Source organism: Patagioenas fasciata, chromosome 8 (genome assembly GCF_037038585.1).
Source record: "Patagioenas fasciata isolate bPatFas1 chromosome 8, bPatFas1.hap1, whole genome shotgun sequence".
NCBI lineage: Eukaryota > Metazoa > Chordata > Aves > Columbiformes > Columbidae > Patagioenas > Patagioenas fasciata.
The window spans coordinates 5,421,526-5,448,011 of NC_092527.1; the positions used below are offsets into that span (position 1 = coordinate 5,421,526).

General features: G+C 43.4%; 1 protein-coding gene across 7 annotated transcripts in view; it reads left to right on the forward strand.

Annotated features, from left to right (window-relative positions):
• Positions 1-26,486, forward strand: part of PCDH15 (protocadherin related 15) — a 684,798-nt gene that overhangs the window by 58,748 nt on the left and 599,564 nt on the right. For 5 of the 7 annotated variants that reach the window (XM_071811575.1, XM_071811571.1, XM_071811570.1 and 2 more), the window contains one exon: positions 15,155-15,280. The exons of the other annotated variants lie outside the window; for them this stretch is intronic. The gene's annotated coding sequence lies outside the window, so the exon portion shown is untranslated. The remainder of the gene's footprint in view (positions 1-15,154; positions 15,281-26,486) is intronic. 7 annotated transcript variants of the gene reach the window in all.

The window sequence follows — 26,486 nt, forward strand, 5'->3', positions numbered from 1 at the left end:
TATGGCAGACGTTGTAGAACTCCAATAGGAAGCTAAGCTTTGAATGGAACACTATTGATCTGAGTATGATGAAATGGGTTCTTCAACAGATGTGTCTAAGAAATAGGGTGGGGAACTTAAAATGCTACAGCTGCTGCAGGGAGGAACAGCTCTTCACCTGCCCCTGAGAAACTCACAGGGGTGATGCTTGGTGGTTGCTTCCAAACCCTTCTTGCATTGACCATTAGATACTTATTTGTAGGCGTTAGAGCCAAGAATCCATAGCAGCTGGGCTTGGTAGCAAAAAGGGGGAGAGGGAGTATAAGAAAGAGACAATTAAGAAAAGAAAGATGTCTCTTCTTAAAGTAGTTCAGGGGTGTAGGTTGAAACTCCAGATCAACAGGCCTTATGTCAGTGCTAGGCCAGCTGGTTGAAACTAATAAGGACTGGAACTAGTTGGTGAATGGAGACAGAGCAAAATGAGGGAGAATCAATGTGACATTCATAGTGAGGAGCTGATCCTCATGCAGTTATTGAAGCCTTTGAAGGGGTCAGCTGGGACTGTTAAGGAAACAAGGGGAATAAGAACAGAGGTTCTTGCATTGGTAAAAGGTGATTATAAACTGTAAGAAATTAGAGTATTAACTTTCACAGTGCAGGGAGGTTGCCAGCAGACCTGTGTTCTACTGTTCCTTGTTGCTTTGGAAGTAAGTGGTACTGGTGTGTTGATGCTCACTGTTCCAGAAAGATGAGAGCTAATGTGAAGAGCTACAGAAGGGTCTTGGAATATCGAGTGGCTGGGAAATGAAAATGCAGATGAGATTCAGCATAGAGAAATGGGGAGTGATGTATATAGGAGCCCGAATTTTCATGTGAAGTCTGGGCTCTGAACTGCCTGTCATAATTCAGGAGAGAGATCTTTGTGTTAAAAGAGGGAATTCTATGAACACATCAGACTGGTGCTTGGCAGCTGTCAAAAAGCCGGCTTAAGAGTTGGGAATTATTAGAAAAGGAATAGAAACCAGAAGGGAACACTATATGACCACATAAATCCATGTATCTTTGCACAGCTCTCATCCTTCTAATCTCGAGAAGAGCAGCAGTAGCAATGGAAGCAATTCAGAGCTAGATGAAAGGCATCATTGTATAGAGAATGGTGTCTGCGCAGCACAGTTCAATGGGCTATACTTGTCAGTCTGAAAAAGAAACAAGGGGGAGAGGAGAAGAGTGTGTATGGGGTCTGTGATGTTACGAGTGACATGGAGAAGGTGAGTAGAGGGCTGGTTTCTTTTCAGAGAGGACTTGGAGGGTGTGGGATAGAACTAAAAGGTCCCAAATTGCACAAGGAGTTAATTGTTCAAAGCTCACACAGCTGTGCTGTGGGGCTTTACCGTGGGGGGTGTGAAGAATTCCTGCTTTCACTTACATGTAAAAGCAAATGGACACCCTGATGAGAATTCCTGGAGGTGGTGAAACACAGATCTCCCCCTTGCTGAAAGCACTGGGGCTGCAGGGTTTGAAGCTCAGGGAACGCGAGGGAACCATGAATACATGCCTGCCGTAGTCTTGCTGCCTTCCTTCGCCATCTGTTCTTGGCCACTGTTGCAGGCTGGAAAAAAGGCTGGATAGACCTGGGGTGTGATCTGATAGCATTGCAAATTGCCAGATTTAAATCCATTTTAGTCAAATGTTCCGCCTGGCAAATTACTTGGGTTTTAGTGTTATACATAACTTCAGAAAGTGGCATGTGAGAGTAATTCTTAAGCCTAGTGCAAATGTTTCTAACGTTGCTTATTGTTAAGGTTGGGGCTTAGAAAATTGAGAAATAGCGATGAAAGGCATCCATCATTTCTGAGAACAAGAAATCCAGCTTCAAAGTTGTTTTCTTATTGTAAGACTCCAAATAACATGACTCAAAATATTGTGATTTCTACCTCTCTGCCTCCCCCCTGCCTCACAATATAGGGGTCATTTTAAAACAAATTTTGAAAAGTTCTAAAGGTAAAAACTTGCTCTGCTTTCCCCAGTTCATTTTCATGGCTTCCCCGACTTGCTTTCTCCTTCTGATACCTGGTCTTACACGTATCCCTCTTCTTCAAGTGAGATCTGACTGCTGGCAAGAAGGAAGCTGTAAGGGCTGATGGCGGCTGCAGTTGGAAGGAAAGGACCTAACCCGCAATCCTTGCTCAGGTGAGAGCAATGATTGTGCTGGACACGAACAACTCCTGATATCTGAATAAAACATACTGGAAATCATACATGGTTTGTGAAATTAAAATGGAAAAACCCACCCCTTTTTGAGTGTGGGAAATACTGTGATAAAATGATGTAATTTAATGAAATAAACATGGAGATGAATTATGTGTTTTCACTTGGAAGATGTCTTACAGAGTTTAGCACGACAGGCTACAGCAGAGGTGAGTGAGAAATAGAAAGAATGAATTTCAGTCTCCAGAGTTATGACAATGGAACACTTTTCCAGGTCTGCTTGCATCATCTTCATTTACATCAATTTACGTGGCATCTAAGATCTTGGGGTTTTTTCCCCTTCTAGAAACAGAGACCTAAATAGCAGAAGCTTAATTAAGCTTTTGCTCTTCTTAAGAGAGAAATCATGCAGTTTAGTCGCTGCAGTGATTTCTCCTTCAGAGTTTCATGTCAGCTCTGATGTTCAGAAATCCGGTTCTTAAATGCCTCCCGTGCGCAGAGAGCGCATAAGTGCTCTGGAAGGAGGTGGTGCTGGCAGCGCCGGCTTCACTGGCTCTGTGCTGGTTGGCGGCGTCACCGTTTTCCCCGAGTAACTAGAGATGCGCTGTAGGCAAAGACACGTAGTTCCCATCTGATCCTGGCAGCAAGGCAACCGCAGTCCGTGTTTCGAATCATCTTAGTTGGGTATTCAGTGAGTCACAAACGCCGCCTTCTTTTTTTTGAATCTTGTGTACCAGAAGTAAAACACAAGCATGGAAGTGTTTACCGCAGTACTCTTCGCTGGATTCCGTTAATAATTTTTCCCTTTGATATTTTTTCCGACTAACCTAAATGAAGAGGGGAAAGCCGTAGAAGGGAGGCGGGGTGGGAACTTGCTCGGATTTCTTCAGGCCCAGCAGGTTGAAATGGCTTTTTGGGGATGTGCACTTAGCAGCAAAAGCAGAGAGTGACCCTTGGGAGGTTTCTCATGCTGCGGGGAAGGCTCCTGTTTGCACCAGAATTAAAAACAAATAACCCCACTGCGTTAGGAAAACAAAACAGGAGAAAAACACATGAAACAAAAAGCAGGCAGAAATGCGAGTTAATGGTGGGAGGTGTTGACAATAAGACGCAATCTCCTAAAAGTTTTGTTTCACGTCATCGTTTTTATATGAAGACAGCAAAATGAAGTTTTGTGTGCATTTCTCAACTTCATCGTATGGTGTTGAAGAGTGGCTTTGCATTGATTGATATAAAAGCTCAGTAATACATAAGGTTTCTGCTCGAGATTCTGACTGTAGATTCCAGTGTTGTTTTGGGATTTCTATGGGCTTAATGTGTCCCTTAAAGAATGGCTGCTCCTTGGCACAGGAGCTCCCTGGATGAAACTACAGCTTGTCCATTCTAAAACCTCGAAGGTTTTGGGGGTGTGTTGTTTTGGGAAAAGGCTTTGGTGGTGCAACAGAACCTAAACTTTTGCCTAGTTAATTGTTAAGTAAACAGCACTGGAATGGGAATGAGAATAATGTTTAAACACGTAGGAGGCACTCTGAGTATGTAACTTAAATAATCAGCAGTAATTCCTAATATTTTGCGGAGGATAACCCTCCCTTTGGGTGTGTTTCCTGGGGTTCTTGTTTGGCTTAGTCTCCATCAGCTAATGCAAGGAAAGATGGCTGAAACAGGTGGCAAACAGTAGGTTTGCATCCCCAAAACACTGGAAATATTCTCGTACTACTGGCTTGGCCGATTTGCCGAAATGTCTGTAGGAAGTCCCCTGGGGTAGTTAACTCCATAGTAACAGTATCAAGTTCTGTAATCTTTTCTCACACTCTCCTAATTAAAACAGCAGGGGATCTCATGAAAATTCTTTAAAAATTTTGTTGTTGTAAATGACCTTCTATATTTAGAATGTTAAAAAAAAAAAAGCAAGATGCGTAAATTAATATTTTATTACTATTGGGAAGGAAGAGTGTAATTATGCTGTGCTTTCTTTTCCCAAATTATCCTTTGACTCTGTGGTGCTGCTCACTTCCCCTGTAGCAAGTGACGCTGCTGTGGAATTAAAAATAATAATAATAAAATATCCATGTGTGCTGCTAGTGAGACATGAACTGTGTGATGATGTTTTGTCACCGAAGAAGAGGAAGGGCCATCTTCAACACCTTTAATTCCAGCCAAACCAGCGCGGTGCTGACCAGCGCGGGAGCAGGAGCTCAGATGTTCTCAGTAAGCTGAAGTTTCTGTTACGAATCTTTTATTGGTAAAATATTAGACACGGGGATAATCAAGCCTTGTATATGGCTTTGGAGGGTGAAGAGGTGATGAGGAATCGCGGGAGGCCCTGTACAGAGCAAGAGGGACCCGTTCTGAAGGAGCTTTGTAGAAGTGTCTCACAGGACTTGGAAACCCTTATGGTTAAGGGGGGGAAACAGGAGATGAGGACACATCACTTTGTGAATACGATTCTCCAATACGTTTAGTGTTGGTAGTGAGATCCCAGTAAGAGGTCTAGGTGCCTTTGTTGTCTTCAGAGTAGGTAAAGGATTTAATTTTTCCTGCCCTTGTTCCGTGTTACTGTCCCCATATTGGAAGACGAAGTTGAAGGGTGTACCTGGTGAGCGATGTCCGTTAAAACTGCAAATGTTTGATTTTTGAAGTGTCAGGCACACATCTTGCATTCTTCGGTTGAAGCTGCTTATCATATGTGCCCTGGTTCCGGAGAAGAGTTTCAGCTGTCTGCAGCCTTGCAGGAAGAAAATGAACTGTTTAGAAACAAACAAACAGCTTCTTCGCTTAGAATTTTGATTCAAGTACTTGCTAATGTAGCAGTTACAGGCTGAATCAACAAGCTGTAATAAAAATCTGTAACCAGTTTGTTAGCATGTGCTGGGCATGGGATATATGTGCATTTATTTTTCTAGAATCAGTCCACAAGCTGCTTTTCTAGAAGTAAGCAAAAGTGATTGACTTCTCAGAAAAGGAGACAGATGAAGGCGTTAAGGAAAAGCCACTGTCACTGTGACACTGTATCATCAGGGACCTTCCCAGCACCTCCAAATGGAGAGACGGGTGTGTGTTTGGAGTTGGCTCCATCCTTACAAATCTGGGCCAGACTGGACAGAGTTGGAGTCAGGGTTCCAGTGACTTTTCTCTCTGCTTTCCTGGTTTGTTCTACCAGACTGGAACTCATTCCCATTTAGGGTTATCTGCCTTTTGATCTTAAATTGGGATCTTGTCCTGAAGCATCCGCTTGGGTAGAATAGTGCACAAACCACAAGCAGTTGAGCAGAAAGGTGTTTTTATAACCCCAGGAAATATGAACTGACAGATCCATGGAATGGGAAACCCATCTGCAGGCTACAGCTGTGGGGGGAGAGAGAACAACAAAAACAATTAAAAGCCCCAAGCAAAAAAATAGAGCATGGAACAACTGAATCTTTTTTGTATTTTCGGGCTATGTGTTTCTTTTATTTCTTTTGTGCATGCAGAACAGAGATCAGTTAAAGGACAGTTGTTTATGGGCAGAAAATCGTAATTTAGAGCAACATGGTAACCTAGTTCTTGGACTGTAGGCAGCTTTCCTACTGGGTAGATGCAGCTTTCCTACTGGGTAGATTCAGATTTTGAGTCAGCCTTGCCGGTGTGTGTGGAAGATGAGTGTGCCGTCGAATGATTCGCCTGCTCCAAAGAAAGGAGGAACTGGATTGCTGTTGCCATAGATGCAGATCTTAGCAGACAATACAAAACTGTTGATGCTGGTTGGTGGAGCCTGAATTTGAGTTGGAGGGTGCTTTTAAATTTTCACTTGAGCTTTTGGTTTTTCACTCTTAACTAGGCAGGTTCATGGAGTTAGGGGCCAAACAGAGCTGCTTTTTTCTCCTGTTTGGGTTTTTGTTTGTTTGTTTGCTTGCTTGTTGTTGTTTTTATTCATTTCACACCTTAACTCTTCATTTGCTGCAGTACAGTTCCTTTCCCTTTCAGATCCTATTACAGATCCTATTACATTCAGATCCAATGGCATCCTCGGCCGTATTACAGGGGGTGGTGGTCAGTAGGTCAGAGAGGTTCTCTTTCCCCTCTACTCTGCCCTGGGGAGACCACACCTGGAATATTGTGTCCAGTTGTGGCCCCTCAGTTCCAGAAGGACAGGGAACTGCTGGAGAGAGTCCAGCGCAGCCACCAAGATGCTGAAGGGAGTGGAGCATCTCCCGTGTGAGGAAAGGCTGAGGGAGCTGGGGCTCTGGAGCTGGAGAAGAGGAGACTGAGGGGGGGACTCATTCATGGTTACAGATATAGAAAGGGGGAGTGTCAGGAGGATGGAGCCAGGCTCTTCGCAGTGGCAAACAATGATAGGACAAGGGGTAATGGGATCAAGCTGGAACACAAGAGGTTCCACTTAAATTTGAGAAGAAACTTCTTGATGGTGAGGGTGGCAGAGCCTGGCCCAGGCTGCCCAGGGGGGTTGTGGAGTCTCCTTCTCTGCAGACATTCAAACCCGCCTGGACATGTTCCCGTGCGACCTCACCTAGGCGTTCCTGCTCCAGCAGGGGGATTGCACTGGATGAACTTTCCAGGTCCCTTCCAATCCCAAACATACTGTGATACTGCCCATTAAACCTTTTGTGGGAATGCAGCTTCTGGCTGTGCAGCCCCGTTTCTCATCGAGCGACCAGAGCAAATGTAGTAAAAGGTGTAAATGAGTTCCGTATTGAGACAAAACTTAGACAAAAATGCAGGTGTTTTCTTGGATGTTTCTTTACATTAGGGCAGGCAGATTTCTGACCATATCAACATACCAAAGGCTGAACAGATATGTTATGTAAGAAAGCTATATAATTTTTAAAATGTATGTATGGACCGAAGCCTCGCTTTATTCCACCTTCAGCTGCTTTGCAGGTCTTGGCTGAGATTCAGAGAAAATCACATATTTCAGTTCCATCGAGTTTGGTGGAAATGAATTTCTTCTTCAGTCTATGCTCCAGAAACTGCTTCTCTTCACTGAACCCTTATGTGCAGATATTTAAAGTTCTTATAAAGAAACAGAAAATACCCTTTGCATAAATTAATTCAAAAATTCATGGAGATCTTCCATACAAAGTCACTTCCAATAGATGAAAGTAAAGGCCAGTTAGATGGGCTTTTGTCACATCAGTCTCAGTTTTAAGAGGAGTATTTTTTTTAATTGAACATGAACATAAATTTGAAAGGCCAAAATAATTTTTATACGTTTAAAAACTTCCACAAGATCCTGTAATTTTTATTGTCTTCCTCTTCTCTTAGAAGAGCAGTGTGCATGGGAACCAAATGGGATGAAGCAGATGAAATAACAGAGAAGGACAGGATGGATAAGGACCCTTGAGCTTTCCTCCTGCCTGTGAACAGAGAAAATTCCCCATTTCCCTTCTGCGTTCAAACATATGGATATGTGCACTTTTCAAATGTCATGGGGTGGTTTGGGGTTTTTGTCCTCTTCTGTATAATCCTTTATTTCTCACAGAGGACGCTTCTCAAAGCTCCTGGCTCTGGTGTTCTCCCCTGCTGGTGGTGATGTAGGGACAATGCTGGACGCATTTACAGCTGTAGAATCCTAAATCTCTACATCACATGCAATCTAATCTGCTAGAGGAGGGTATTTCCCCTAAGTCAAAACGATTTCCAAGTTGTGGATGGATGAATTTGCCCCAGGCTGAATTAGTGCGATCTGCTGGGAAGTCGGTCTCACTATCTTTTACAGCTTAATACTGTCACATTTGTGCCGAATGCAGGTTCTGGTGAGGTGTGGGAGAAGCAGTTCATACATTGACCATCTCTCAGTATAGTGGATTTTTGTGTGTGCTTTGTGTGGAGAAAAGGTATATTAATGAAAGGTGTATTTTTTGAGGAGGCAAAATTCTAGTTTGTGTGTAAATGGTCTGCTGTGTCCAACAGATACATGATGCTAATCTGGATTAAAACAGCTGGAGGACCTATAAATAATTAAGAGTTTGTAGAAGAAGAATAATTTGCTGATCAGCTTGAGACTTTTTGCTTTGGGACCAGATGTTGTCTGCCTTGTGCAGAACGGAGCAAACTGGAGAGTTTGGTGTGAATAGGGGAGGCACTCGGAGAACAAAGGTATATGCTACGTATGTGTGCTTGTTTTGTCGTGTCTGGGTCTGTCTGAACAGCTTGGAGGATGGGGGGCAGTAAACGTTGATTGCGGTCCAAAGGCTTTTGAAGGGAACAGATACCAGCTAGTGGACCCTGTTGTCTGCTGTGTGCCTCTAGGAGGTTATATGAAATCTTAAAGGAGAAAAAGTTTCAAGTCAGTCTTCTGACTTCACAATATCGATTGTGACGAAGTAAAACTTGATCTGTTGGAGTGATGGAAACTCATGGCTGTGTAACACAGGAGCCCTTTCTTTGGTAGCAGTTCTTGGTGCCGATCTCACTTGTGCTGTAAAGGTGTTTCAAGTCAAAATGTTTCTCCTGACATTACGTTGGTTAACACGTGTCCCAGTCTCAAGGATTTTACATATTTAGCCGGCACTGCTGGCCAAAGCTGTGTGTGAATGAAATTCTCCTCCTGCTTGTGTCCAGAGACCAAAAGGGTGGCAGAGCCACAATCATCTCACCCTCACTGAGAAGAAGTTTCTTTATAAATTTAAGTGGAACCTCTTGTGTTCCGGTTTGCACCCATTGCCCCTTGTCCTCTCATTGGTTGTCACCGAGAAGAGCCTGGCTCCATCCTCCTGACACTCACCCTTTCTATATCTGTAACCATGAATGAGTCAGCCCTCGGTCTCCTCTTCTCCAGCTCCAGAGCCCCAGCTCCCTCAGCCTTTCCTCACACGGGAGATGCTCCACTCCCTTCAGCATCTTGGTGGCTGCGCTGGACTCTCTCCAGCAGTTCCCTGTCCTTCTGGAACTGAGGGGCCACAACTGGACACAATATTCCAGATCTGTGTCCCTCTTGCTCTCTGTGCTCATCTAGACTGTTCCAGTCCAGTGAACATTGTAGTTTTGTGACCCCATCAGAGAAACTCTCCAAATCCTGGAAATTCATCACCTTAGCCCATCATATCTATTTCCTAAGTATAAGAGCAACGTCCCAATGAATGTATCTTGGATGTAATCTCTTGAACAGAGTTTCTAAACTCCTAGATAAGTGCTCATTTCTTTACCCCCATCCTCTTGTTTATATAGAAGCCTTAACATGGCAGAGTTTTGAAGGGAAGTTTTGGACGAGTGCTCAGCTCAAAGCAGAAATCTCAAATGGTACCAGTTGAAGTACAGCCAGTGTAGCAGTGAGCGTGTTGAAAACTTCACTTTAGGTGTTTTAGCCATGTGACGTGTTCATAAAACCATGTAATAAATAGGAAAAGTATTCACTCTAATAGTTGTGATGCATATGGCTCATCTTATTGAATACTTTGTGAGTGCCTGTGTGCAAATTCTAATTGCGGAAGCTGCCAGCGTTTCCTGCTTACCCACGGGGATCTGTAGTTTTCACTCACGGTGGATAAATCTGGAGGTTTTGGTGCTTTAAGGGCTTCAGGTACAAAGAACTTGACTTGTTGTTGTAGTCCTGTGCTAGTGTGGTGCCTGTTAAGGAATTCAGTTGAAATCACTGTTTTGGGAGTGATGCTTTTGCTACAAGAACGAACTTAGGAGGAGTCTCTGTTTCCTGGTGTGAAATTACTACATATATATATATATATATATGTATATATAGTAATCTTCTGCCAGTATGATGTGATTCAACCAAAAACTGAATAAAACTCCAATGATTGGACCCGTTTTATAATTAAATGCTGAATGAATTTGAAGCAGAAGATGAAGAATAACTGTTCTTCAGCTGTCTGTGCAGAAGGAATTTACTTTCTGGGTTTATTGTTTCTTAGACTTTGGAGCTACAGTTCACAGACACAATAGAAATAGAGATTGTGACATTATATGGATAGTTAGGATGGAAAGCAGTAGAGAATGGAGGATTAGTGGGTTTTTAAATGCCTTTAGAAATACTCGAGTTAAATTTTGGGGGATGCATTTGTCAGCACTGAAGAGCTCAGATTTCAAGTGCTAGTTTACTTCAAAAAAATCTCCCACGGAAATAAATGTATGTATCTTCAGTTTGAAGTCCAAGCAAATCTGTAATTTTCACAGCAAAGAACCAGTCTAAAGCTGTGTATGTGAAAAGAAAAACATAATTAAGAGATGTAAGCCCAATAATAATCTTCTTGTCCAGAACACAATTATAATCACACTGTAGTCGGAATAGAGATGAAGTTACGAAGAGTTAACCAGCTTGTTCTCTTTTGTTTTCAAATCAGAGTTTCTGCTTTAGCAGGAAGAAAGAATCATGCTTGATTTCTTTTTATAAAAAATGCTGTAAGAGAAGAGAACAAGCTTGATAAAACAGATTAGTGTAAGAGTTTCTTTGAGCCAAAATGTGGAATGAAGGGAAGTAAGATCAGTTATTGAAAGGAAACAGATACCTGCTGAAACTGTTACTCATGTGTCTGATTTATGTTAGAGTCGATGCAGGCTGATTCTGTATTCCTTGCATGCTAAACTAATTAGACTTCATGGAAATTTTGGCTGCCTGGTGAGTTAAGGCTGATGTGCTTTTTGCATGTTAAGTTGCGATTATGAAATAGTAAAAAAATGGCTGGGAGTAAGAAAAAACATATCCCTGAGTGAGGTGAAATGGTGAGCTTTGTGTGCATCGTCTGGCCCAAAACAACTGTTCTTACCCATGGAAAAATAACAGAAGTGTTGGAAACCATTTGAAGTGGTGCCACAGCACAGCAGAGACAGCGACAGCACCAAGTGCATCTGTTGAGCTGTGATGGGAGCCGCTCTCACCTGGAGTAAGGCAGTTGAAGTGGAACTTCAGTAAGTGACTGCTGCTCTGGAACCTGCAGCAAAGAGACTAACAGCAATTTTCCATTGCAAAATGTAGTCCTGAAAACATCCTTTTGGATTTAGCTGGGGCGGGGGGGAGAAATCCCAACAATATCTTTTCTATATACAGGAAACTTGGATTGTTCCATTGCAGACTGCAACAGAGTTGGTGGAGTGCTGGTCTGAGTACATTGTACAAGAAAATCTTGAAGGTTTTGGTGTTGTTTTGTGTTTTAACCAGTTGTTTTAGAAAAACAGGGAGGCATTCCAGGATCAGACTGGCTTATTCATGCTTGAAAATGCCCGTATGGAGAATGAGATGACATATGGTGTGCAGTTTATGTGTGAGTTGGATCCATGTGGGGTGAGCGAGCTGCCTTGTCTGACCAGCTGCGCCAGCTTGATTGCAACTGAGCCCTTGTAGGACCTCGAGGTACTTCTGAAGCTGTTCAGCTTCCCACAGCCCATCCCTGTTCCCGATCTTTCCATCCCTTCCTTTCTGTTAGGGACAGCAGTTGTTCTGGTTCTTGGGACACTTTTGGTTTTCACAAGGCACAGCATGAGCAAAACGTTTGAGACACAACCGGTACTGTGACTGAGCCTCTTGGGAAGGACACTTGGTTTGCTTTGTGACTCTGAAGGGGTTTCCCAAGACGCCTTTTTGTACCTAACTCAGCCAGAATTTATTGGTAGGGAAAGTAGACAGCAGTTTTACAGTGCTAAATAGAGAAACTAAAAGCAAATACTGCTTTAATGGTTTCTTCTAAGCAAATTGAAGATTGAATAGGATATCTGCCCTGTCTGTGTGCATGTAACCCTGATTTACTTCGGCAGCATGGGGCTAACTTTATTACTCCAATAGGCCAGCATCTCTGTCTCAATTCAGAGCTGTACTTCTTTTGTTTTATTCCTCTCTGTTCCTATTGTGAAAGCTTTGAAACTGGTGTGGACTGTTTCTTTGCCAGCTGAATATGAAGTATCACCCTGTGCCAGGGACCATCCACTGTCCCCCTCCGATTAGGCTCTTGTTTGTGTCTCATTGGGGGCAGAGGCAGGTGGGACTTGGGAACAGCCACCAACACACCCCCGATTCTGATGATGCACACATGTCCTTGGAAGCAATGAAGGAAATTGAAAGCCAGCTAATTTTCTCTCTCAATGCTTGTTGTTTTTGGCATCCACATCAAAACCAGCAGATGATTGTTACCAAATGTGTTCTGAGGGCTTCAAGCCCTATGCTCATCAGTTGTCGGTGCAATGAATGACCGGCCAAGACAGTCAGCAAAAGGACACATCAAAAGACAAGGAAGTTGAGAAAGAAGGCTGATTGGAAGCCTTTTTTGTTCTGTATCAGTGTGCAGAAGAGAAATGGCAGTTGCTGGAGCTTGTTAACAAAGAACAATTATTTACATTGAGCTTCTAAATCTAAATTTAAGGAGAGCTTTCCCCACAATAAGGACCAAATTACCCTTCATTACCAAAGATAAATTTAGTAACTTTACAACATGTATGTTTAGGCTTCTGAATAAGCCTCATGCTGAAGATCTGGTTTCTAAGCGTGTGGGCTGATGAACACACCAGATCTGCTTGGCATTCAGTAGCAGGTACTTGTGGTGTGACGGCAGCTCCAGCTGGGAGCATTGCCCTGTGTCAGGGTTCTGGTGGCCCTGGCTCCAACAGGACACAGGGAGGACCCTCAGGAGTCCCGTTCTCCAGCTCTAGAGCAGAGCTGCTTTCAAGGCCTGAGCAGAGTTGAGGTGATCAGTGTGTTGTTTCCTGTAAGGAAATTGGAACCACCTAAAATGGCTAATATTAGCAGAGAAGGAATTCATCTGCATCTGCAGTGTCTCCTTATCAGTCCTCCAGGAGGACCGATTAAAATCCAGGAGGATGTCATCTGTGGCCTGGCCTGAAAATTTAAAAGTGGCATGTGTTATTTTTTTCTCATCCCCTTTCAGGGTTTGCTCTTTGCGCTTTGTTAGAATATTAACAATGCTTCAGCTTCGCAGAAATCAGCAGAATACTACAAAATTAATATTTTTTCCAAAATGAAGTTTTTTGTTGGAACCGATGCAATCGGACATATTCTTTTACAAGAAAGACTGGAGGTTGATTTTTTTACCTTGGTAAGTCAAACCGTGGGTCCATGCTACTGTTATAGTAGTCTCTATCTTCTGGACTCCTATTTAATATGGAAGATATTTTGAGTACCCACTGAGGGGTTCTGACCGCAATGGTATAGCACTCTGATTTGGCCTCTGCATAACACTAAAGGTATTTATAAGATGTTTGATGTTAGTGTGGATGAACCTGAAGTATTGTGGCAGGATACAAACCCCCCTCTCTCCCCCTCCCTTCCCAGGTATGGCAGGAGCAGACCATCTCCCTCTGTCTCTGCCGTTTGAGCTGACAGCTTCTTTTGTTGGGCCCCAGAGCCCCTGGCAGGGCCGTTAGGAGAAGGCGGTGCCGAGGCCCAGGGAGCCGCTGGGCGCCCGTGGCCCGTGTGGGGATGTTTGGAGGCTTCAGGGGCACCCACAGCCAGGGTGGGGGTGCAGAGAAGCTTCTGGAATGGCCTCGTCAGATCTGATCAGCCAATAAAAACGGGACTCTTGTCGAGACTCCGCCCCTCGTCGCGGGTCTCTCGGAGCACGAGCGAGATGCTGCCGCCGAGAGCCCCCCTGCCCGGGATGGAGACTCCAGTCACCTCGCCATAGCGGGTGTGAGTAAATTAACCCTCGCAGGATTGCGAGCGTATCCACTTTCCGTGCACATTTGCACGCGTGCTTTCCGTGCTTAATACGAGCACGTGTATAAATTAATCCTCATAGAATCATGAGTGTGTTTTCCTCCCATGCTTCCACGTCAGCACGTGTAATATTCCGTACTCAATACGAACACGTGTATTTCTCCTCGCAGGATCGCGAGTGTATTATAAATTTACCCTCGCAGAATCGCGAGTGTACACTTCCCGTACTCACTACGAGTACGTGCATCCCTTTAAAATAACCCCACACCGTGTTGATGCAGTGTGGACTCTTTCCGGACTCAGGGACGGCTCCGGCCTTGTTTTGGTGAAGCCACGTGCATGCACTCTGTGGACCGCCTGTTGTATTGGTTGCTGCCCCTTCATCATTTCCTCAACTGATACCCGAACCTGTATTCAAGTCACTTTTGGAGTGCTAAAACCCTGTTTGTCACCGATTTAATAAAAGTTGTTTTGGACCCTGTTGTCCCTTAAATGAACCTCGGGGTACCTCCGTGACAAGTACTTATTACCTTATATACATCACCACTGAGATGGCAGCCTCACTTGAGACAAGCTTATATCTGAAGATTTTAAAAAACTAATCCTTGACCCCTTTGATTATTTTTCTCCTTCCTCTGAAGATGAAAGGTTAATGAACCAAAAAGTGATCAGGAACCTGTATTTGGAGTTAAAACTATGCAGTAACTGTAGAGTTTTGTGTAAAACCACACGGGGTATCGGTACATCTCTCGAAAGTCGTTTCGTAGTTATTGGTACCTGGAGGACCCTCTGAAATCTTTCCAGTGAGACTTTCTTCTTTCCCTGCTGCTGGTGTCTGATTTCTACCTTCGTTGCATAAATACTGGAGATTCAAGAAAAGGCTGGTAAGGGTTTATGCTGGTCCACCTCCTTTTGCATTTATCTGAAGGATCGCTATTGCCAAATGCAATGCAATGAATGATTTTACAGGTGGGTACAGTCAGAGGCTCTGACAAAATATAGCCCCTGGTCAGAACAGTGTGTGCCTGTGCAGCATTACATTAATGTCTGTCCTACACAGAACATTTCTCGGGGCTGTGAGATGTGCTGGCAGATCACCTTTTCTCAAGCTGTTTCTTAGCTGCTGTTAGTCAGTAAAGGGCCTAATTAAAGGTGATCTGATCGTAGCTGTTTCCTTACCCACGTGCTGGCAGGAAAAGAGATTGTGGAGTATGACAGGACAGAAGGGTGTCTGCTACCAGGATCTCTGGCAGAACTGGGCTACATGAATCAAGATATCTCCTGTGCGACCACACGTCGTTCCTTGGGCTTGGAGGGTTTCTGAGCTGATGTTCGGAAATGTTTTTTTTCTAGTCATACTCAAGACCGACACATCTCCCGAGTTGTCTTCAGGTACGGATGCTCTCTGGCTGCCCTCAGAGAGAAACACTGTTCAGTATCCCTTCCAAGGACTGGATTCCCGGGGGCATGGACAATGAGGTTGGTTTATTTTTTACATCATCCTGGAGCTGCATAAAACCACAAATAGTTTTATAGACTCTGAGCAGCATTTTCTTCTATCATAGAAAGATGTTCTAGTGAGCTCAGAGGGGGTTTGCCTTGCGGCTCTTTATGTCTTTTTTCCATGTGTAGGCTTTTCTCTGGTTTTGCTCTCTATTGTATCCAGAATTTTACAAGCTTGGATTCTGAAGGTACTGTGAATAATGAGCATTTGGTGGCAGGCCCAAGAAGCTTAAAGATTTATAAATTGAGATTACTTTTGATCTTCTGTGTATGTGGGAGTATTGGTTCAAGAAAAATAAGGGGTTTTTTTTATTGTTATGTTACCAGTTAACACAAGTGAGTCCATTAGAGTAGGAGCTGAAACTTGTATCCAATCCAGAACTGGACAATGCAGTCATTACAGTGATCCTGCAGTTGGAGTAGGTTAAAGAAAAATCCACTAAGTAACTGAGACTGTCCTCACAAATGCTTAGTTCTGGAAGCACAGAGCACAAAACCAGCTTTACAGCCACAGCTGTGTCCTCTGCTTTTGTAGTTTGAATACATTTCACAATTAATGCGTACTCTCCCTAAAGGCTCAGTTTCAATACAGAATGGCTTGGTATCTTTGTAGTAGTTTTTCTGTAATTACTAATTTTTCAGTTTCTCTGTGTATGGTGATATGGGACTTTGGGTTAGGAGTTTGTATCTCTGCATGCTGCAATTAACATGTTCATAAGCAAAAAGTATACTTAATAAAATACAGAAGGGAAAAAGATTAACTATTAAAATTGCAGGGTGCTGGCAGCAGACTGAGGCTTTGGTTCAGAGAAACAGGCTGATATTCTCCTTACTGATTTGTATCTTGTCCTTGGAAGACTCAAGTTTTGTTAAACTAATACAGCTTCAAGTTGTTGTTTCCTCCTCACCTGGTGTCCTGAGTCAGGCCAGTACCACTCATCTTCCTCGACTGTGTAACCCAAGACCTTTCCCCATAACTGTTTTGCTTATTAGCCATGATTCCCAGTGATATTCTCCTCCTGGCTTTTGGTTAGCTGGTGGTTTCCACACCGAGCTTGACTGGGGGCACTTCAGCACCTCCTGCCCAGATACTTGTTCTTATCTGAATAAAGCAAACGGCCCTTCTAACTCGGAAGAATATCTACTGTTGATACAATTCATTACTTCAGTAAGAGTGTCCCAGATTGCTGAGGTTTAGATTCTTCTTTTACCACTGACTGAAAAATGTTGTGTTTCTTTAGTAGTTTGCACGGGTTTGGTGGATGCCGAGCCCTTCGGTGCTCCGTGCTCTGCTGGAGTCGGGCACACATGCAGGATTCCCATGAAGTGCTTTAAGATCTCTTGATGTAAGAAGCTGCATGGAGAGTTTGATGAAATTGTAACTGTTCCTGAAATACCTCTCAGGGTATGTGGGCAAGTTATGTTCAAGTATAGGTGATTGGAACTGAGATCTGTTCTTATTGTGAGTGGAAATTCGCAATAATACTTTGCCCAGGAAATTGGGGGTGGGGGGAAATTCTTGATATTCTGAAATGGTCAACTAAGCTGTTACATTAGGAGGAATAGAAGCATTCTATTTTGGTTCTGGGTATGTTTAGGGCCATGCCATTGACATGCTAAATCACTGAGCACAAAGTTTTAAACTTTGTCCCGGAGGTGGAGTAATTTACGGGTGGTTACTGAAGTCTGCTGGGAAGTTGGGCTTGGAGTTTAGAACTTGTGATTCTCAAAGCCCTTTCAGGTTATTGTCCTTGTTAAGCTTCTGATGGATTTATTTGGGTGCCCTGAGGGGTAGAGAGTGGTTTTAAGCAAATTAAAGTCTGGTAATCAGCTGTCACTGCTGTTGAGCTGCGGAAAAGCTCAGCTATGCTGTGTATGCTGGTAGGAGACCTCCCGAGCGAGGAGAGCCTGCCCAGCAGTCTTGGGAGGAGTTGCTGCTGAGATGTCCGAGGTGAGCTTGGTGCCCTATGTTGTCGCTGCAATCTGAAGGAAATGTAACGCCTCTATAATGACAGGGTGAAGTTTCCTGTGTCTTTGAACTTGCCTAAACACGAGTGGGACTTTCTCGCTAGTTACATTGCCATGTTTCACTTTTTGATTGAAGTCTTTCTTGGTTTCACTGGTATTTTCAAAAACCACAAATCTGTACTGTAATTTAGAAAATATTTCTCGTTATAGGTGTTATTGATGAACATAATGAATTGTTTTGAAATATTGAACCTTTGAACTTTTTGGAATTTTGATGGAATGGTTGTTAATAAGATATCAGGTATGCTTCTGCCTTGCAGATATTGAGATTCAGATTGTTCCACATTGATAGTTTGAATTTCCTAAGACCATAGACAATGCTTTTTATGAAGTGTTGGGAGTATTTAAAGGACTTCAGACTAAAAATCAACTTTCTATTAATTTAGCTGCAATCATTGATCTTACTGAAGCTGAGGATATGAAAGACGGTGATGGTTAGAGGGAAGAAACTGCCTTCCTCGGAGGGAATGGGCCGTCTGTCGCTCCTTTTATATCGGAATTCACACACCATGGATTCCAACTAATGTGTTGAATGGTCCTGCTGCTGTTACGTTTCAAAAGGCTGTTTATGTTGGAAGTCCAAAAATATATGTGAAATATAACACACGTAAACAGTACAGGTGGTAAGTGTTGTTTTTTCCGCTCACACCTGGCTTTTCAATGCCGGTTGGCCTGTACGTGCGGCTTTGTGCTCTTGGCTCTTCACCTTGCAAACCGGTGGCTCGCCTCCAAATTTCCACATAGCACTCTTCATTCTGCTCATTCCTCTCGCTTCTCCAAATACGACTCTTTTCTTTGACTCTTCAAAACTTGACACTGTATAAATTTTACATAATTACAAGGTCTGTTTCATTGCATATGTGTAACTTTAATGGGAGAAAATGAATCTTAAATTAAGATTTGACGAGTACCTTATATTTGACCCACAGGGAATCTGAAAGTTTTAAGCATTTTCTCTCTTGAAATACAACTATTGGTATAATCTGTTTTTACCTGTAGACATTTCGAGCTAAGCTGGAAAAAACTCGGGTCTGGAACTTCTCTGAACTGACAGTACAATATTTGCCTTTTGAAGTCAGTGCCATTGCAGTGACCTGCGTGCTTAGCCTACTGTTGAAAAACAGTGGTTTTCCATTGATCTCTATGTAGACAATCTTATTTTATCAGGTATTACCTGATGTAAGCTGGAGATACGTGAGAATTGAAACTGGATTCCAAGACCTGCAATTAAGTAGCGGCAGAAATACCAAAAATAAACCTATTTATCTAGTAAGGATTTTGAGCTTCATGTTGTAAACTCGGCACTGACTGTTGAAGTTAAAAGCTGTAGCATTATTATTTTTGAAAAGTTGTCTGAGAACACTTGGGAATAAGACAATTAGGGGTTGTCAAGTGAATAATCAAATGACTGAATTCCTCATCTGATGGGAGATTTTTGACCTGTAGTCATAATTCCATGAACGAGCTCCAGAGATTCTTTATGCTCCTCTGCCAAATGCTTTTTATTTTTAAAAAGTTATTAGTTAATAAAATCTTTCGCACCTTGAAAGACTGACAAATGTCAGTACAATGTAACAGAGCCTGTCCCTTTCTGTTTTATCGTCATGACAGTTGTCTTGCAGAAGGAATTCATTGCAGCAGTGTTGGCCACCCTAACTGCCTGTGTTCCTAATCTGAAAAACTTCAGTAAGCAAATCTATGCAATTGCAATATGAAAGAAGAGAGGAACACAAGAAAAGTGCTTTTTTCCTGCATCTAAGTGTATCTTCTGCTGTCGTGCCCGTCAGATTATACATGCCGTGTTGTTTCTCCATCTGAAGACAAAGATTGATAGTGAAGCAACACTTATTGTTTTAAAGTGCTATTATAGGAGGGAAATGAGGGGAAAAAAGTGAAGTGCTTTACATTCTACTAGTTCATTTAAGCAGCATTTTCTTCCATGTAATTGCTATGGACATCTGCATGAAAATGACCATATTGTGTTTGTAGTCTCTGCTTAAAATGCCGTTGCCTTCTCTCTCTTTTTTTTTTTTTTTTTAAGGAGAACATTTGGCTTCTTAAAAGCTTGAATATTTGATATTCATTATTTCTTCCATTTACTCATGGGATAAATTAGACAAATTGCAGTAGTTCAAGAGAGATTGAAACTGCCTATAATCAGGACAAACAAGTAGTGTGTAGGAAAGGAGTATTGCCAGCTCTAGTTTTTTTATAGTATCTCCGTTTCTTTTTTTCCATGTATTTCTTTTATTTGGCAATGACCTGCGTTTCTTCTGCAAATTTGTACCATTGGAGTAGTGGGGTCTTTGCTCATGGGGACTCTTGGCTAAGGACACTGGCAAAAGCAGATCCTACACAGCTTTTTCCAAATTAAAAAAAGAGAAGGAACAAAAAAAACCCCGCCCAAACCTTTGGTTAATTTTCATAGGCAAATTAATTAACCAGAGATGGATGCTCTGGGTTGAGTCCAAGGTGATAAACAAGCAATCCCTAATGGGATGTTGATGCTTGTTGACACTGGTGATCCTTCCTTTAGTTGTCCTGACAGGAGAAACTTGCAGACTCTCCCTTCCTTGCGTGTGATTTCCACTTCCTTACCCATAATATAGATGGTTTTGGACTATAATTTGGTTTGGAAGACTGCAGGATGAGCTGCATTATTTCTCAGATGAATGACGTGCACTTGTAGTGGAGTTTTTCACAGAAATGTCAAGTTTCACGAAGAGCGGCTCGTCTGGGTGGGTTATAGTGAAACATTGCTCGTGTATCAATTTTCCCATTCGGTCACTGCTTTTTAGCAGGAAGGGGGTGAAAATGGAGAGCAGAGAGCGGGGATTGCAGGTGACCCCAGGATGGTTGGGAAAAAGGAATGACTTCCTGAAGACTTTCAGACATCAATATTACTTCTTCCCTTGCAGAAATCATCATAATTAAGTGTCTGGCTGTTGTGAGTTTACTTCCCAGGGGCTTCCCGAGCACGTCACGCTTCCTGTGTGTGGGATCTGGTCTTTCTGCAGACTTTTAGTCTCCTGGAGCAAAGATTGGATGGTACTTCTTGAAATGAAAAAGATGGGATAATTACTTCAGGTTTTCTTTATGACATTGTGTTTTTCTTAGAAGTACTTAGATTGATCATTGTGTTGGTGGTGTTTTAAGGATGTTTGAGCAGATAATAGCTCCAATTTTGTTTTTATTTGATGGAAAGACATCTGCATCATGTATATGATCAGCACTAGTTTTGCTTAGAGGAAAATACTAGATCACTTATGTTACTGCTGTAAGTTGAAATACTAATACTTTGTTCTCTGTAACTCATTTGAAGTGGCGAAGACAACGCAGTTTAGGCCTGCTCGTTATATTTAGGCAGAGACATACCACTCTGTAGCTTAACCTTCTAGAATGCTGCGTGTTCACCTCCGTTAATGGCAACTTAAGAGTTACAGGCTTGATTTGTATTTGTTCATTGAACCAACATCTGGTGGTGTGGCAGTGGGTGCTGAGCAGCTGTGCTGAAGGTGGGGCTTGGTCTGACCGGGCAGGTTACCGGCTGTGTGCTTTGTGACAAGCCTGGGATGATCTTGTGTGACTTCAGTTTCTTCTGTGCATGGTGGTTTTACAAAGGTGGAAGGTGTTTTTCCCGCCCAAAAAACCATTAAACCCGCCCCTACACAAAAACACCCTGTTTGCATAATGAAAAGCATTCCGAGGACGGTTTTATTTCTGTAGATGGCAGTAAATCGGAAAATAATATTTGAAGAAAATGCTAGTAAATGACGCGTATTAAAAAAAGCTGTGAAAACATCAACTCAATAAGAGGCATAGAAATAATGTTGACTATGCTGTCAATATGAAATCTGACTCTGAGTTGCAAAGCAGAGTAAACGATGTGTATTGGTAAACAAAATATGGATAACATTCTAGAAATATGAATTCTAATTTCTAGTGTAATTCTTATACTACTAAATTGCCAAAGAAGTTGGATCTTGGTGAAATTGCCAGCACTGTGAAACGAAACATGGTTGTTTTCATCTTCAATGAGAAGTATCTTTTTTTTTTGTCCCTGAAGGGTTTTAAAGTTGTGTGGGGCTTGTCTGGGGGGGGTATTTTGTTTGTGTGGTTTCTAAGTGTTCAGGAGTTTGTGTGTGTTTTGTTTGTGTTTTTGAAGTTAAAAAAACAAACGTCAAAATGGCTCTATGGTATTTGTTGTTGTCCTTGTAACCCACTTCTTATGCTGCCACATTACCCTTTGATTAGCCAAAAAAAGAAGGGAAAGAGGCTCTGGGAAACACTCTGAGTTGATCAGCACGCTGTGTATCTGTGTGCGTAGAGCTGGGCGAGTGGTTTCGACAAGAAGGCACGTGGAAATGTCTAAGAGCAGGATGTGATCCTCATGGGAAATGTGCAGTTACTATTTTTTAGCTTTTTTTCCCCTGCTACTTCCATTATCAGAGGCTGCTCTCACTGCGGGTGTTGCCTTTTTTGCACCTCCCGTAGCTGGGCAAAGCGTGTGGGGGGAGGGGGAGTTAAAACCAGCTCTGTGGATGTCGTGGGTTATCAATGGGAGATGACAGCGTGCGGTTGTACCTTTCTCCTTGAGGCAGGGGATTGCTGTTCCAGCTGTACTTAGGGTGACATGTTCCTTGGTGAGGGTAAAGCTTGATCTCCTTGCAGTGCAGATGTCTGGGCCTGCAGGGAGGTAAATCTCGCCCCAGGAGGCTGCCTGGCCTTGGGAGTGAGCGGCACCGCTCTCAGTATGGTTTTGCCTGTCCCAGAGCGGCCAGAGGCACTAACCAAGGTGAGAATATACGGGAGGTTTTCACCTGCTGACTACCAAGAGCAGAAAGAAAGAGGGGGAGGCAGGGAAGCAGCAGACTCTCCAGGAGTAATGCGAACAACTTTTGCTTACATGTCATCCTTGGTTTTACAGACTCCATTTACTATATAGAATATTATACAGCGCTCTGGCTACATGAGTGTGTGTTCACTGAAGAGGCTGTATGGAAAGCTCTTAAAAAATTAAGAATCCTGAAGTAATGCGTTTTGAGGCTTTGTGTGCCTCTGACTCTTGCAGAAAAAATGGAATCCTGTTTTGTGCTTAGGTAAAGTGCAGTGGGACTAAAGAAATATCAGAATTAGGTGTAATGTGGTTTTTTTTCCTGAGTGCTCCCAGCACCTTTTCAGTTTGGCTCTTCTGCTGAGTATTGCTAGAGCCTAAGACAGTGATTCAGTACTACCCTATTTAATCCTTCTTTCAAAGATAAAGTGACAATAAGTAAGTCCTAATCTAATGGACGTGGCAGGGCTCGAGCTGCACTGATGCAAGTGGTGGCACATGTGCTTTACCGAGGGGTCGGTTCTTGGTCCTGCCCGCTCCACAGCGATGCTGCCGAACGGCTGGGTGTATGGGGCACAGCGGGCAGGTGCTGGGGCTGACTACAGCCTCAAGGGCAAAATCAAGAAGATGCTCTCCTTACTCTTGGTCTGTTTGTTTGTTTTCACATCAAAATTCCTTACAGATGCATCTGCACCTGATTGCATCCTGGTGTAGGTTTCCAGGTTTTATATTAAATACAGATGTCAGCTCAAGCCAGGCTCGCTAAACCATGTTCCATCATTTATTGGCAGTCCTGGCTAACTGGGGGTGCCCAGGTGACTGGCAGTTGGAAAATGCGATGCCCACCTCCAAGAAATGCTGAAGAAAGATCCAGGGAACTTCAGGCGTGTCAGTCTGGTGTTGGAGCTGGGGCAGGTTGTGGAGCAGAGCATCCTGAGGGCCATCGCGTGACATGTGGGACAACCAGACCATCAGGCCCAGTCCACATGGGTTTATTATAGGCAGGTCTTCCTTAACCAGCCTCAGCTCCTTCTGTGGCAAGGTGACCCAGCAAGGCTGTGGATGTTGCATACCTAGATTTAGTAAAGCTTTAGGCACTCTTTCCCACAGCATTCTGCTGGAGAAACTGGCAGCTCATGGCTTGGACAGAGTAGCCTTTGCTGAGTAAAAAGCTGTGTGGATGGCTGGGCCCAAAGAGTTGTGGTGAATGGGGTTAAATCCAGTTGGCAGCTGATCACGAGTGGTGTCCCCAGGGCTCAGTATTGGGCCCAGTTCTGTTTAATCTCTTAGTCAATGATCTGGATGAGGGGACCGAGTGCATCCTCAGTTTGCAGATGACACCAAATTGGATGGGAGCGTTGATTTGCCGTAGGGTGGGATGGCCATACACAGGGATCTGGACCAGCTGGATCGATGGGCTGAGGCCAATTTTATGAGGTTTAACAAAGCCAGGTGCCGGGTCCTGCACTTGGGTCACAACAACCCCATGAATGCCGCAGACTGGGGAAGAGCGGCTGGAAAGTGTCTGGCAGAGATGGACCTGGAGATGTTGATCAAGAGCTGAACATGAGCCAGTGTGTGCCCAGGTGGCCAAAAGGCCACCAGCATCCTGGCTTGTGTCAGGAATAGTGTGGCCCACAGGACCAGGGCAGTGACCCTGCACTGGGGAGGCCCAGCCTCGAATCCTGGAGTCAGTTTTGGGCCCCTCTCACCGAGAAAGGCCTTGAGGTGCTGGAGCGAGCTGAGAGAAGGGAACGGAGCTGGTGAGGGGCTGGAGCACAAGTGTGATGGGAGCAGCTGAGGGACCTGGGGGTTCAGCTGGAGAACAGGAGCTGAGGGGAGACCTTCTGATCTCTGAACTGCCTGAAAGGAGCTTGGAGCCAGGGGGGTCGGGCTCTGCTCCCCAGGAACAAGCGCCAGGAGCAGAGGAAATGGCCTCAAGTTGCGCCAGGGGAGGTTGAGGTTGGATCTGGGGAACAATTTCTTCCCCAAAGGGCTGTGGGGCATTGGAACAGGCTGCCCAGGGCAGTGCTGGAGTCACCATCCCTGGAGGACTGGACAGACGGACATGAGGTTCTCAGGGACATGGGGTAGAGGTGAACTTGGCAGTGTTGGGTTGACGGTTGGACTCTGATCTTAAAGGTCTTTTCCAACCTAAATGAATCTATGATTCAATACCAGAGGAATAAACAGTTCTCTGCACATCAGCAGCTGAAAACAAAGGATGATAAAAGTGACTCCTTTGCTCCTCTGAAGAAAAAACATGTTGCCTGCTATCTGTTCAGTCTGCTTGCAGAGCTCATCAGAATATCAAATATAGTACTTCTAAATTACTGTGAATCAGATATCACTTTATAACAATTGATGGTTATGTTTACAAAAACCCATCAAAATAAAAACCAAACCAAAAACCAAAACCACCCACACTTTCCTCCCAAGAAAACACAAAGCCAGAACCTTCCCTCTGCTGTGCTGTCACCTTTTTCGTGAGAGCTCTTGGGTTTTTATGAAGCAACTTGCCATGCACATGAAAATAAATCAAAAGGTGATTCTTGAAAACATAAGCATGGCAGCAGTTGCTGTATGGGCACAGGAAAAAGAAGGAACAACAGAAAGTGACTCTTTCTGGTGCCTGCAGCGCACTCGACTCACTCCGTGTGTGAAAATAGATGTGTGTATGTCTGTACATATATAAACTATATCCAGCGGGGAGTTAGTTTCCCAGCTTGCAGACCTTCCTGCATTCTCAGCTATGAAACAGCGGTGGCTCGGCCGCTCCGCTGCTGACATGGTGTGTTTGGTGCTCGCTCCAGCTCTGCCCGCTGTGAGGGGCGGATGGTGCCTCAACACCCCATGCCCGGGTTCGGGTGCTGAGTGAATTTGCACCTGCTGCAGTTGACTGTTCTTTTGATTTTTTCATGTTAATGGTAGCTATGCCAAAAGATGATCTTTATTGTGCTCTCCTTGCTGCTTTCCCGCATTGAATTTTCAAAACCAGCATATGTAGGCGCTTCAGCCTCCATTGCATCATTGGCATCAGGGCCACTTGGATGCTGTGGCGGTGAACAGTTACAGACACCAGCGTGGTTCCAAACTCCTAAAGCAGCGGGTGGGTGACCACAAGTGGTTTTCAGCAGCTCCTGTCAGTCAGCGTGCAGCTCCGTCCTTTCCTAGGCTGATTTGTTTGTTTTTTTTTTTTTTTTTTCCCCTTTGTTGTCATTTATGTTCTTCAGCTTTTGATTTGATTTAATCAGACCCATCAACTTGCTTCCAAAGCTATGCAGGAGTCCCAGTGGAGCACCGTGGACAAGCATGTAAAATCCATTTTTCGTTTAACTCTGTCATGCATAATTGTAGGTATGATACAGTTTGTGTTATCATCATGTATTAATGTCTCTTCTGTTAGCCCACTACATTACCTTCTTGCCACAGCCTCCAGCTGGTTCTACCGGGGGCTGCATCGCATGAAGTACAGGCAGGAAATATATATCCAGTTTTTCTCTGAAATATTAAAGGTCTGCACTAAGAATTTGTCTCTTGACAGAAATTTTAGTAGTCTTATTATAATCTAAACTTATTTAAATTTAGCATTTGATAGTTTCTAACTTGATTACAGACCGTTTACTTGCCTTTGCAATGGTACAATCCATTTCTCCATGGTTGTTGCATTCCTTAGCACAGGAGATGTTTAAATATAACAGCATCAGCCACTTGGATATTATTATAAAAGATGCTTAAAAATTAACGTGGGAGTAACACTTAGTAGAAATGAAATAATTTAATCCAGGTTTGACAACACAGACACTGTTGTGTATGTTTTCAAGTTCAGTCTTAGTTATTTAAAGAATCGTCCTAGCACTGGGATTCTAGTTCTTGTTTTGCATAGTGAGCATTAGTTGTATGAGTAAATAACACAGCTCTGCTAACCCCACTTTTGGTGCCTTCCACCAGTTTGAGAGGAAAAGAATAATAGAAGTAGTAATTTTGGCAATAGATTTAACCAGTGAAGGTGAAGCGGATCAGTCGTTGCTAAAAAGCATGATTACAATCCTCGTTCTACCTTCAGTTGCTCAATTTCATTTTTATTTTCCTTTGGGCATCATTTGAGTACTTAATTTATCTCCAGAATTCCACTGGAATATTTCTGTAGCAGACAAATTGTTTGCCAAATAGCTTTTGGTGGGAACCTTTCTCTGATGACTCCGAATGGCTTCCCTGCAGGCTTTTTATAATGTTTTAGCAAGTCCCATGGCCTAAAAGAGTCCTTTTGGGTTGAGACTGACTTCCTTACTGCTGCCTTTGCCTGGGGAGATGCTTTCT